Source organism: Rhinatrema bivittatum, chromosome 3, assembly GCF_901001135.1.
Source record: "Rhinatrema bivittatum chromosome 3, aRhiBiv1.1, whole genome shotgun sequence".
Lineage (NCBI taxonomy): Eukaryota > Metazoa > Chordata > Amphibia > Gymnophiona > Rhinatrematidae > Rhinatrema > Rhinatrema bivittatum.
Genome location: NC_042617.1, coordinates 276131092 through 276144748, shown reverse-complemented (window position 1 = coordinate 276144748; position 13657 = coordinate 276131092). Strand labels below are relative to the sequence as shown.

The 13657-nt window shown below is 49.8% G+C and overlaps 1 protein-coding gene across 1 annotated transcript in view; it reads right to left on the bottom strand.

The window, feature by feature from the left end:
• Positions 1 to 13657, bottom strand: part of ANKRD52 (ankyrin repeat domain 52) — a 184237-nt gene that overhangs the window by 117028 nt on the left and 53552 nt on the right. The window lies entirely within an intron of this gene.

Below are 13657 nucleotides of genomic sequence, written 5' to 3'. Positions count from 1 at the left end.
ATGAGACCAAGCAGCACCGAACATGTGCAACAGGCACAATGACTGGGGTGCTGCTGGCAAGGATGAGGCAGCCTGAAATTCACAGCGGGTCGAGGTAGGACGAGTTGGATTCCTACACTGGAAACAAGTTTCTTAGGACAAATTGGCCAAAGACGGAATCCTGTTGTCCAGCCTTGTCCAGGCAGTAGTGAGCTGCGAAGGTGTGGAGAGCGCTCCATGTCGCAGCTCTGCAGATGTCAGCAATCGGTACTGAACGGTAGTGTGCGCTACTGACGTTGCCATTGCTCTGACTGGGTGTGCCTTTACTCGTCCCTGTAGTGGAAGGCCTGCTTGCTGGTAACAGAATGTGATGCAGTCTGCCAACCAGTTTGACAATGTTTGCTTGCCCACTGCATTCCCAAGTTTGTTCTTATCAAAAGATACAAAGAGTTGGGTGGACTTCCTGTGGGCTGTAGTGTCGTCTAAGTAAAATGCAAGTGCACACTTACAGTCCAAGGTGTGGAGAGCTCGCTCACCTGGGTGAGCGTGAGGTCTTGGAAAGAAAGTGGACAAGACTATAGACTGATTTAAATGGAAATCAGTTACCACCTTAGCAAGGAATTTAGGGTGAGTGCGGAGAACCACCCAGTCATGGAGGAACCTTGTGTAGGGTGAGTAGGTCACAAGGGCCTGTAACTCACTCACTCCACAAGCAGACGTGATGGCTACTAGGAAAAGAACTTTCCATGTAAGGTATCCGAGTTCGCAGGAGTGCAAGGGCTCAAAAGGAGTGTGCATGAGCCGTGCAAGTACCACATTGAGGTTCCATGCCATGATCGGTGGCATTAGAGGAGGCTTAAGCTGTAATAAGCCTCTCATAAAGCGACTCACCAGGGGTTGAGCCGTTATCGGGGCATCCTCTATTCCTTGATGGTAAGCAGAGATGGCACTAAAGTGCACTCGGATAGATGATGTCTGGAGACCAGATTCCGAGAGGTGCCAGAGATAATCCAACAGACTCGATGCGGGGCAAGAAAAGGGATTGAAGCCTTTTTGTGTGCACCACAAGGTAGATGAGACCTTCAGGGACATAGTAGCCAACTCCCAACTTCAGACTGGCAGACTGGTACTGCCTTGGAGGAAGAAGGTCTCATGATTGGAGAGCATCAACCTGATGCAGCAGGAAAGGATCCTGTAGCAAGCACCTGCTCTCCAGGTGATGCATTGTCCTTTCGCACAGAGGATATCTCCCCAAGGGCTACTGCCTAGGAGGGAAGGGTTAGGTTGGCCGTCATAGTTGGTGATTTGATTATTAGGAATGTAGATAGCTGGGTGGCTGGTGGGCGTGAGGATCGCCTGGTAACATGCCTACCTGGTGCGAAGGTGGCGGACCTCACGCGTCACCTAGATAGGATTTTAGACAGTGCTGGGGAGGAGCCGGCTGTCGTGGTACACGTGGGCACCAACGACATAGGAAAATGTGGGAGGGAGGTTCTGGAAGCCAAATTTAGGCTCTTAGGTAGAAAGATTAAATCCAGAACCTCCAGGGTAGCATTCTCTGAAATGCTCCCTGTTCCACGCGCAGGTCACCAGAGGCAGGCAGAGCTCCGGAGTCTCAATGCGTGGATGAGACGATGGGGCAAAGAAGAGGGATTCAGTTTCGATAGGAACTGGGAGATAGAGCAGCTTTTAAACTAGAACAAAGGGGAAAGCAGACAGTCGCTCAGCAGCGTATGGTTCGGAGAGAGGTATCTTCAAAGGATACAAATGATGCATTAGAATTAGGGCATCCCGACAGTGAGGTTCCAATTATAAGAAAAGTAGTCCAAGTGCCTGTAACTAAAAACTCAGCTGAGCTAAAAAAATTCTAACTTATTGCTATCAATTAAAAAGCAGAATGAAAATACAAACAAAAAACAAACTTTGAAATGTTTGTATGCTAATGCCAGAAGTCTAAGAAGTAAGATGGGAGAATTAGAATGTATAGCAGTGAGTGATGTCAGACTTAATTGGCATCTCAGAGACATGGTGGAAGGAAGACAATCAATGAGACAGTGCTATACTACGATACAAATTATATCGCAAAGACAGAGAGGAGCACCCTGGAGGCGGTGTGGCGCTTTATATCCGGGATGGCATAGACTCGAACAGGATAAACATCCTGCATGAGACTAAATGCACAATTGAATCTTTATGGGAAGACTATAGTGATAGGAGTATACTACCGTCCACCTGGTCAAGATGGTGAGACTGATAGTGAAATGTTAAGAGAAATTAGGGAAACTAACCAAATTGGTAGTGCGGTATTAATGGGAGACTTCAATTACCCCAATATTGACTGGGTAAATGTATCATCGGTACATGCTAGAGATATAAAGTTCCTGGATGGAATAAATGACATTTTTATGGAGCAATTGGTCCAGGAACCGACAAGAGAGGGAGCAATTTTAGATCTAATTCTCAGTGGAGGACAGGATTTGTTGAGAGGTAATGGTGGTGGGGCTGCTTGGCAATAGTGATCATAATATGATCAAAAGGAAAATTGGTTTCTTACCTGATAATTTTCGTTCCTGTAGTACCAAGGATCAGTCCAGGACACCTGGGTTGTGACTCCGCACCAGTAGATGGAGACAGAGCAAGATCTGTCGGACTCAGCCATATATGGCAATGTGCCTGTCACAGCCCCTCAGTCTTACGTAATGTCAAAGTAGAGAACAAAACAAGGAAACTAGTTAGACAACCTAACTTTAACGGGGAGCAATTCAAGAACCCCAACTGGAACAGAACTCCCCAAACCGAGGGAGCGAACAAGTAACCAGATTAGGAAATCAAAGAACGAGCGGACTCTCCGTTACTTTAGAGCAGCAACTCGGGCGGGATCCTGGACTGATCCTTGGTACTACAGGAACGAAAATTATCAGGTAAGAAACCAATTTTCCTTTCCCTGTACGTACCAGGACACCTGGGATGTACCAGAGCCAACTTACCGAGGGTGGGAAGCAGAGAATCCCGCTCGGAGTACCCTCTCTCCAAACCCCCCGGAATCAGCAGCCTGAACATCCAACCGGTAATGTCTAATAAAGGTATGTAACGACTTCCAGGTAGCCGCCCTGTAAATCTCTTGAGGCGACACCTGAGATGATTCCGCCCAAGACGCAGCGTGGGATCGTGTCGCGTGAGCCCTGAGACCCACGGGAACAGGCTTTCCCCGCACCAGGTACGCTGAGCCAATGGCCTCCTTGAGCCAACGGACGATCGTCGCCCGGGATGCTGCGGCACCTCTCTTCGGACCGGAGAACAGAACAAAGAGATGATCTGTCACCCGAAAAGGATTGGTGACCTCCAGATAGCGAAGGAGGGACCTCCGCACATCCAGCTTCCGTAATTCCTTCATTTTCGGGTCAGAGGACTCCCCTACCGCGAAAGCGGGAAGCTCAATTGATTGATTTAAATGAAACGCCGACACAACTTTTGGCAAAAAGGAAGGGACTGTCCGCAAGGAGACTCCGGAGTCGGAAATGCGCAAGAATGGCTCCCTACAGGACAACGCCTGCAACTCCGAAACTCGCCGTGCCGAAGCAATGGCGACAAGGAATACGGTCTTCAACTTGAGATCTTTAAGTCGACCGCTTCAAGGGCTCAAATGGCGCCGAGCAGAGAATGGAAAGAACCCAATTAAGATTCCAGGACGGGCACGGATGACGTAATGGAGGATGGAGATGCTTCACCCCCCCCCGAAGAAAACGGGAGATATCCGGATGCAGGGCAAGGGATGATCCTCGAACCCTACCCCGCAAACAACCAAGCACCGCAACCTGGACTCGCAGGGAACTGCACGCTAGTCCTTTGGCAAGACCAGCCTGGAGAAACGCCAGGATATCGGGGACGGAAGCGGAAGTAGGATCCACCCCTCGCTTCGCGCACCATTCCTCAAAAACCACCCAGACACGGACATAGGCCAAGGACGTAGACTGCTTCCTGGACCTCAACAGCGTGGACACCACCGCATCAGAGTAACCTTTTTTCTTCAACCGATTCCTCTCAAAAGCCATGCCGCGAGACAATAGTGATCCGCATCCTCCAAACAGACGGGGCCCTGCCGGAGGAGCCCCGCAAACCCCTGCAGACGAAGGGGAGCATCCACTGACAACTGAATGAGGTCCGCGAACCACGGACGTCGCGGCCACTCCGGTGCCACCATGATCACGTTGGATGGGTGCAACCCTATGCGCCGAAGGATCTTGCCTATCATCGGCCACGGAGGAAACACATACAGCAACACATCCACCGGCCAGGGGAGAACCAACGCATCGACGCCATCGGCCCCTCACTCTCTACGTCGACTGTAAAATCGCGGAGCCTTTGTGTTTTGCCACGTGGCCATCAGGTCCATGTGGGGCACACCCCACCGTTTGCAAATGAGGAGAAAGGCGTCCTCCGCCAGCTCCCATTCCCCGGGATCCAGGCGATGACTGCTGAGAAAATCCGCTTGAACGTTGTCAACTCTTGATAGCCCAGGCTATCAAGAGTTGCGCCTCCTCCGCCACCAGTGGACTCCTTGTCCCGCCTTGGCGATTGATGTAGGCCACGGTGGTCGCATTGTAACACTCGGACCGCCTTTCCCCATACCAGCGGCAGAAAGGATTGTAGCGCCAGGCGAGCCGCTCTGGTCTCTAGCCTGTTGATGGACCATTGCGATTGAGTTAAAGACCACCAGCCCTAGAAGGACTTGCCTAGGCAGACTGCTCCCCAACCGGAGAGGCTGGCATCCGTGGTAACTACCGTCCAGTTGGGTACCAGGAGGGACACTCCACAAGTCAGATGGTCCGGATCTAACCACCAGTGAAGACTGGCCCTCGCTGGAGCCGTGAGCGGAAGCGGCAGATAGAACTCTTCTGACACCGGCTTCCATCGGGAAAGTAAGGCTGATTGTAATGGCCATAGATGAGCAAAAGCCCAGGGAACTAACGCGAGCGTTGACGCCACAGGACCCAGAACTGTCAGGTAATCGCAAACCAGCGGTAGCCGAAGAGATAGTAACCGTCTCACTTGACACTGCAGCTTGCGTACATTTTCTCCGGACAGGAATACCTTGCCCCGTTTTGTGTCGAACCGGGCTCCCAGGTACTCCAAGGACTGGGTGGGGACGAGCTGACTCTTGTTGAAGTTGACAACCCAGCCCAGGGACTGCAAAAGATGGAGGACCCTGGCAACCGCCTGCCGACATCGACCCTCGGATTTGGCCCGGATCAGCCAATCGTCCAGGTAGGGGGTGAACCAGGTAACCCTCCCGTCGAAGCTGAGCTGCCACCAACACCATCACCTTCGTGAACGTGCGAGGGGCCGTGGCGAGGCCGAAGGGGAGAGCCCGGAACTGATAATGTCTGCCCAGAATGCAAAACCAGAGGAACCGTTGAAAAAACGGCTGGATGCCTACGTGGAGGTACGCTTCCGTGAGATCCAGGGAGGCCAGGAACTCGCCTGGACGAACCGAGGCAATCACTGACCGAATTGTTTCCATTTTGAAGTGTGGGATGCGAAGACATCTGTTTACCCCTTTCAGATCCAAAATTGGCCTTGACGTGCCGTCCTTCTTTGGCACGATGAAGTAAATGGAGTAACGGCCCTTGCCTCGCTGATCGGAAGGTATGGGGGAAATTGCTCCCAAGCTTTCCAGGCGCCGGAGAGTTTCTTGCACTGCTGCCCCTTTCTTTGGGCACTCACAGGGCGACACTAGGAATTTGTCTGCCGGCGTCCATGCAAAATCTAACGCGTAGCCATGCCTTATGACGCTGAGGACCCACTGATCCGACGTTATTTTGGCCCATTCCTCGAAGAACAACGTCAACCGTGCCCCTACGTTTGGAACGATGGCCTGAGGTTGACGCGAGGGATGGACCAACTGCATTTCATTGGGAGGCCTTGGGCCCCGAGCCCGACGGGGCACCCCCTTGTCTGCCGAATCTCTTCCCACGAAAGGACTGCTGCCACTGGGACCGGGAAGACGACGACCGGTAGGAAGGCCCGGAAGACCTCTGGGGGCACGATCTTCTGTTTCCTCAAAAACGGGACCTGCTAGGGAAAGAGGACAGAGTTCTGGACCTGTCCTCAGGCAGATTAAAGGCCCTGTTCTCCCCCAGGGAAATCATCAAATCATCCAACTCCTTGCCAAACAACAACTTCCCCTTGAACGGCAGTGCTCCTAGGTGAGCCTTGGAGGATCCATCCGCCGCCCAATTGCGAAGCCAAAGAAGGCGGCGTGCCGAGACGGCCGACACCATGGACCTAGCCGATGTACGAAGGAGGTCGTGGAGGGCATCTGCCCTATAAGCTATCGCCGCCTCCAGTCGGTCTGCCTGCGTGGCTTCCTCCTCCGACAAATCAGCGTTCGCTTGGAGAACCTGGGCCCAGCGCAGACTAGCCCGCATGGCGAAATTACTGCAAATGGTGGCCCGGACTCCCAAGGCTGAAACTTCAAAAATCTTTTTAAGCTGTACCTCCAGCTTCCTATCCTGAATGTCTCTGAGAGCCGTGGCCCCCGTGACCGGGATTGTCGACCGCTTCGTCACTGCCGACACCGCTGCATCCACCTTAGGGAGCCGTAGGAGCTCCAGGACGTCCTCTGGCAGAGGGTAGAGCTTATCCAGAGGAGAAGTCCATTACCTGCTATGAAGTTCACTTAGAGAATAGCCACTGCCATTAGCAATGGTTACATGGAATAGACTTAGTTTTTGGGTACTTGCCAGGTTCTTATGGCCTGGATTGGCCACTGTTGGAAACAGGATGCTGGGCTTGATGGACCCTTGGTCTGACCCAGTATGGCATTTTCTTATGTTCTTATCCATGGCCTTGCTGACCTTCAGACCTAACTCCGGCGTATCCCATTCGCGAAACAAGATATCCGAAGACTAAAAATGGAATGGAAAGGCCACTGCTGGGCCAGTGAGACCTAAGAGCACTGGATCCATGTTGGCTCCTGGCCTGGAGACTACTGGCGGGGCCTCTACTCCCAGCTCCTGAAGAATGGCCGGGATGAGAGGGGACAGCTCCTCTCTCCGAAACAGACGAACCACCTTCGGGTCATCCCCCTCGACGGCTTGCGTTCCTTTGCCCGCTCTGGGCTGGGTGGAACTGTCCTCTGCTGCCCCTTCGCCCCCCCCGGGGGCTCTTCGGGTGGGTCCTCCTCATCCTGCGAGGAGGACTCTGTGTCCGTCTCCTGAGGGACCCCTCTCGACGGACGCATCCTCCTGGGTGGCGCTGGGGGAAGGCCTGGGGCCTCCTTGGTCTTCCGCTTCTTAGGATCAGTCTTGCCTGCCCCCTCCGTGGGAAAAACTTTTTCCGCCCTGCGCCTGCGTCTCTTATGCTTAAGCACATTGCGCAGCAAAAGCGAAGGAAAATGAGGACCCAGAGTCCGAAGAATAGTCACCCGCACTGGCTTGCACAGGGGACTCAGCCCCCCCCCCGGGGCGTCCCCCCCCGAAGGCCTTCTCTGTGGAGAAAGCGCGGGAGGCATGGCGCTATCCCCAGCCTCCCGCGCGATTTCGCAGGCTGTCCCTAAAATGGCCGCCACTCCCGCGCTAATCGGGAAGGGGTCAGCCGGCCTTCTCCGACACTGCAGCAACGCGCGGCGATCGCACTGAGCGGGAACGGCCCCTCTCCGCCCGAGACGCAGGAAGAACAAATCCCGTCCCTAGAAAGCCTCGCATGCGCCGAGCCGCATGCCCTGCAAACGGACCCCCGCGGCATCTCGCACAAACGCGGCAAGAACGCTGAAAATTTAAACTGAAGAAAAAAATTAAATTCGGCCCCCCCCTGTCCAGCCGCTCCCCCCGAGAAACCCCGAGACAGAGCGCAAAGAAACGGAGAGCCTACAGAAATAAAAAATAAACTTTTTTTTTTTTTTTTTTTACACTTGCCGCTGTCCTCAGTCCTGGGGTCCTACTCCAGCGAGGGTGAGTGAACCGGGCTCCCCGGTGTCACCCCGACGCTGCCACTAGGTCAGCCGGGCCCTCAGCCCTGGCAGCGGCCTCAACCAGGGGGGGGATGGTCCCCTCAGAACCTTCGACGTCCTGCGCCTCCTCTCTCCGAAATTCCTTGAGACTTAAAACTAATCAAACCTAAAACAAAAGAATCAATAAACCAACCCTGACTAACAGAACCCAGGGCAGGAAGAGGCTGTGACTGCAGCTGCACCATCTACTGGAGACAGAGTAAGACTGAGGGGCTGTGACAGGCACATTGCCATATATGGCTGAGTCCGACAGATCTTGCTCTGTCTCCATCTACTGGTGCGGAGTCGCAACCCAGGTGTCCTGGACTGATCCTGGTACGTACAGGGAATTTGAATTAATGACTGGAAGGGGGACAGTAAGCAAATCCACGGCTCTTGTGCTAAAAACTTTCAAAAGGGAAACTTTGATAAAATGAGAAAAATTGTAAGAAAAAAACTGAAAGGAGCAGCTACAAAGGTAAAAAGTGTGCAAGAGGCGTGAACATTGTTAAAAAAATACCATCCTAGAAGCACAGTCCAGATGTATTCCACACATTAAAAAAGGTGGAAATAAGGCAAAATGATTATTGGCATGGTTAAAAGGGGAGGTGAAAGAAGCTACTTTAGCCAAAAGATCTTCATTCAAAAATTGGAGGGATCCAACAGAAGAAAATAAGATAATGCATAAGCATTGGCAAGTTAAATGTAAGACATTGATAAGACAGGCTAAGAGAGAATTTGAAAAGAAGTTGGCCGTAGAGGCAAAAACTCACAATAAAAACTTTTAAAAATATATCCGAAGCAGAAAGCCTGTGAGGGAGTCAGTTGGACCGTTAGATGATCGAGGGGTTAAAGGGGCACTTAGAGAAGATAAGGCCATCGTGGAAAGATTAAATGATTTCTTTGCTTTGTGTTTACTAAAGAGTATGTTGGGGAGATACCCGTTCCGGAGAAGGTTTTCACGGGTAATGATTCAGATGGACTGAACCAAATCATGGTGAACCTAGAAGATGTGGTAGGCCTGATCGATAAACTGAAGAGTAGTAAATCACCTGGACCGGATGGTATACACCCCAGGGTTGTAAAGGAACTCAAAAATGAAATTTCAGACCTATTAGTAAAAATTTGTAACCTATCATTAAAATCATCCATTGTACCTGAAGACTGGAGGATAGCTAATGTAACCCCAATTTTTAAAAAGGGCTCCAGGGGCGATCCGGGAAATTACAGACCGGTTAGCCTGACTTCAGTGCCAGGAAAAATAGTGGAAAGTGTCCTAAGCATCAAAATCACAGAACATATAGAAAGACATGGTTTAATGGAACAAAGTCAGCATGGCTTTACCCAAGGCAAGTCTTGCCTCACAAATCTGCTTCACTTTTTTGAAGGAGTTAATAAACATGTGGTTAAAGGTGAACCGGTAGATGTAGTGTACTTGGATTTTCAGAAGGCGTTTGACAAAGTTCCTCATGAGAGGCTTCTAGGAAAAGTAAAAAGTCATGGTATAGCTGGCGATGTCCTTTCGTGGACTACAAACTGGCTAAGAGACAGGAAACAGAGAGTAGGATTAAATGGACAATTTCTCAGTGGAAGGGAGTGGGCAGTGGAGTGCCTCAGGGATCTGTATTGGGACCCTTTCTTTTCAATATATTTATAAATGATCTGGAAAGAAATACGACGAGTGAGGTAATCAAATTTGCAGATGATACAAAATTGTTCAGAGTAGTTAAATCACAAGCAGATTCTGATAAACTGCAGGAAGACCTTGTGAGACTGGAAAATTGGGCATCGAAATGGCAGATGAAATTTAATGTGGATAAGTGCAAGGTGATGCATATAGGGAAAAATAACCCATGCTATATTTACACAATGTTAGGTTCCATATTAGGTGCTACCACCCAAGAAAGAGATCTAGGCGTCATAGTGGATAATACATTGAAATCATCTGCTCAGTGTGCTGCGGCAGTCAAAAAAGCAAACAGAATGTTGGGAATTATTAGAAAGGGAATGGTGAATAAAACGGAAAATGTCATAATGCCTCTGTATCGCTCCATGGTGAGACCCCACCTTGAATACTGTGTACAATTCTGGTCGCCGCATCTCAAAAAAGATATAATTGCGATGGAGAAGGTACAGAGAAGGGCGACCAAAATGATAAAGGTAATGGAACAGCTCCCCTATGAGGAAAGACTAGAGAGGTTAGGACTTTTCAGCTTGGAGAAGAGACGGCTGAGGGGGGATATGATAGAGGTGTTTAAAATCATGAGAGGTCTAGAATGGGTAGATGTGAATCGGTTACTTAGTCTTTCAAATAATAGAAAAACTAGGGGGCACTCCATGAAGTTAGCATGTGGCACATATAAAACTAAATGTGAGAAAGTTCTTCTTCACTCAACACTCAATTAAACTCTGGAATTTGTTGTCAGAGGATGTGGTTCGTATAGCTGTGTTTAAAAAAGAATTGGATAAGTTCTTGGAGGAGAAATCCATTACCTGCTATTAATTAAGTTGACTTAGAAAATATCTACTAGCAATGGTAACATGAAATAAGACTTAGTTTTTGGGTACTTGCCAGGTTCTTATGGCCTGGATTGGCCACTGTTGGAAACAGGATGCTGGCCTTGAAGGACCCTTGGTCTGACCCAGTATGGCATGTTCTTATGTTCTTCCATTTAGAGCGGTAGGATTTCCGTGTGGAAGGCTTCCGTGAAGCTACTAGGACTTTAGATACGTCACTTGAAAGGTTGAGTGGTTGTAGTATCAGCCTTTCAACATCCAGGCCTGGAGGTTTGGGTGGCGTAACATGCCGTGATTCTGTGTTATGAGGTTGGGCGACATGCCCAGGCGAATGGGGTCCTGGACAGAAAGGTCGTGAAGTATGGGAAACCAAATTTGGCGCGGTCAGTACGTGGCTATGAGAATCATTAAGCCCCAGTCCTGTTGTAGCTTCACGAGAGTCTTGCTTATTAATGGAAACGGAGGACACGCATAAAGCAGGCCTTTGTTCCAGGGACAGGCGAAGGCATCTCTGACTGGTGCATGCCGGTCCCTGTGCAGGGAGCAGAAGCTTTCCACTTTGTGGTTCTGACTGGACGCAAAGAGGTCGATGGTCGAATGACCCCACCAGTGGAAGATTCTCGCAACCGAGGGATCCACAGACAGTAACAGGTGGGAGAGAGAAAAAGGGAAAAAAAAAATGGATAAAGTGTGTAGCTTGCTGGGCAGACTTGATGGGCCGTTTGGTCTTCTTCTGCCGTCATTTCTATGTTTCTATGTATTCGTGTGGCTGGAAACGTCAGCTAAGATGGACCGTCAGTGAATTCTGTGTGCCCGCTAGATAAGTGGCTCGCAGAAGAATGGAATGCAACAGGGCCTAGGCCCAAATCTGCACCGCCTCCAGGCAAAGCAGAGAAGAGCCCGTGCCCCCCTGTTTGTTCAGGTACCTCATTGCAACTTGATTGTTTGAATCAGGACAACTTTGTTGTAGAGGCAATCCTGAAATGCATGAAGGGCGTACCGCATCACTCGAAGCTCCAGAAAGTTGATTTGATGGGTCGCTTCGACTGTTGTCCAAGTCCCTTGAGTTTGAAGGCCTTGGACTTGGGCTCCCCAAACTAGGTTGGAGGCGTCCGTTATTAAGGTCACCTGAGGAGCCGGTTGCTGGAAAGGAAGACCCACTTGTAAGTTGGCTTTGTGTGTCCACCAGGCAAGGGACAGACGAAGCTGGTTGGTTATGTGTACCAGGGACGACAGCAGCTGAGTAGCTTGTCGCCACTGGGCTTTCAGAGTCCATTGGGTCACTTTCATGTCCAGGCGTGCCATAGGGGTTACATGGACTGTTAATGCCATGTGGCCAAGCAACCTGAGTAGCTGGCCAGCTGAGGCTCTTTTTTTGACGGCGGATAAAGCTGGCAAGGTTGGACAGTGTAATCGCACAGTCGTTGGGTACGACTGCTCTGGACAGTGTGTCTAGGTCTGCTCCTATACAGGAGAGAAGATGAGACGGTGTCAACTGGGATTTCTAATAAATTACCCAAAATCCCAATGAGTTTAGAAGCCTTATGGTGAGACCAAGAGAGCAGCGGGCTCCTTGCTTTAACTGGCTTTTTATGAGCCAGTCGTCCAGGTATGGAAAAACGTGTAAGCCTCTGCTGTGTAACTGCACAGCCACGACTGCCAGGCACTTTGAAAAGGCTCGAGGTGCAGAGGCTAGGCCGAATGGTAGTACCTTATATTGATAGTGACTGCGGCCCAACACAAATCGCAGATATTTGCGATGAGGCGGGGATATCGCAATATGGGCGTATGAGTCTTGCAGGTCCAGAGAGCAGAGCCAATCCCCTTGTTTTTTTTTTTTTTTTTTTTTTTATATAAACAATTTTTATTGGTAACCATGAATGAACAGCATATCAGGTAAAACACAACCAAATACAGTAAAACATGTCCACAATGAAAAGCACCCAGTGTTAACAATAGGTAATAATACCCTGGACTAATGAGCGCCATAGTCGTACCAAAGTTTTTTAAACCCTCAGGAAAAACATCCCCCGTATGCCCTCCCTCCCCCCATTCCTCCATGACCAGACCACAGGGCAACGTTCCTCAGAGTAATCAGGCGGCAACACTAAGTGAAGTTTGTAATGAACGGGAAGTCGGAAGCCAACAATATGGTTGGGGCACAAAAACTGTATGAGATCCAGCTTGGCAGACCAACAGACTGGTAACATTCCGCTAAGGCAGATAGGTAACACGAATGCACCATGGTTATTGACGTAGATAGAGGAGCAGCATTTGTGTTAGTCTCTTGACCGCTCCCCAACATCTGTTGACAGTCATTCTGTACAGTCCTTCTGATTCTCCAACCAGTCAGAATAGGGAGACCATATCTTTTGAAAAGCAGGAAGGCGATCTTGATGTAACGCTGTAAGCCGGTTCAGCTGGTAATAAGAATGAAGACTGTGTTGAATGTTGGCTAGAGATGGTGCAGTTGTCTGTTTCCAGTGGAGCGCAATCTCCGCACGTGTAGCAATAAAAACTTGCAGAGCTAGCTTTTGAGCAGATGGTGATGTATTGGAAAGGGTTAAACCCAAGAGAGCATGCCAAGGTTCAATGGTGAGAGTCTGGTTTAGGATTTGACACAACCACACCAACACTACTTTCCAGCATTGAGCTATGATGGGGCAGAGCCACCATAGGTGATAGTAAGTACCCGTACTGCCACAACCTCTCCAGCAAGTGTCAGATATATCAGGAGCAAATTTATGAAGTGCGACGGGTGTATAATGCCACCTGTAGATAAGTTTGTAGCAATTTTCTTGTAGGCCCGTAGATATGGAACACTTATGGGCTGCTGCATAAATGTCCTCCCAGTCCTCATTTGCTAAAGAGATTTGAAAGTCTTTTTCCCATAAAGATCGATGTCTGAGGGTACCCAAGTGACGAGCGTTCATGAGGCCATATATCTTGGAAATCACACCCCGCAGAGAGTTGGCAGATTTACAAAACATTTCAAAAAGGGTACCCTTAGTTCTAATCGTGCCAATACGGAGCCCCTTCTTGAAAAAATGATATACTTTGGCATAGGTGAGAAAATCAACTCGTTCTAAACTATATACCTCTTTTAACTGTTCACACGACAATATGGCACCCTGTTGATAAACCTGACCCAACTTACAGACCCCCGCCCTC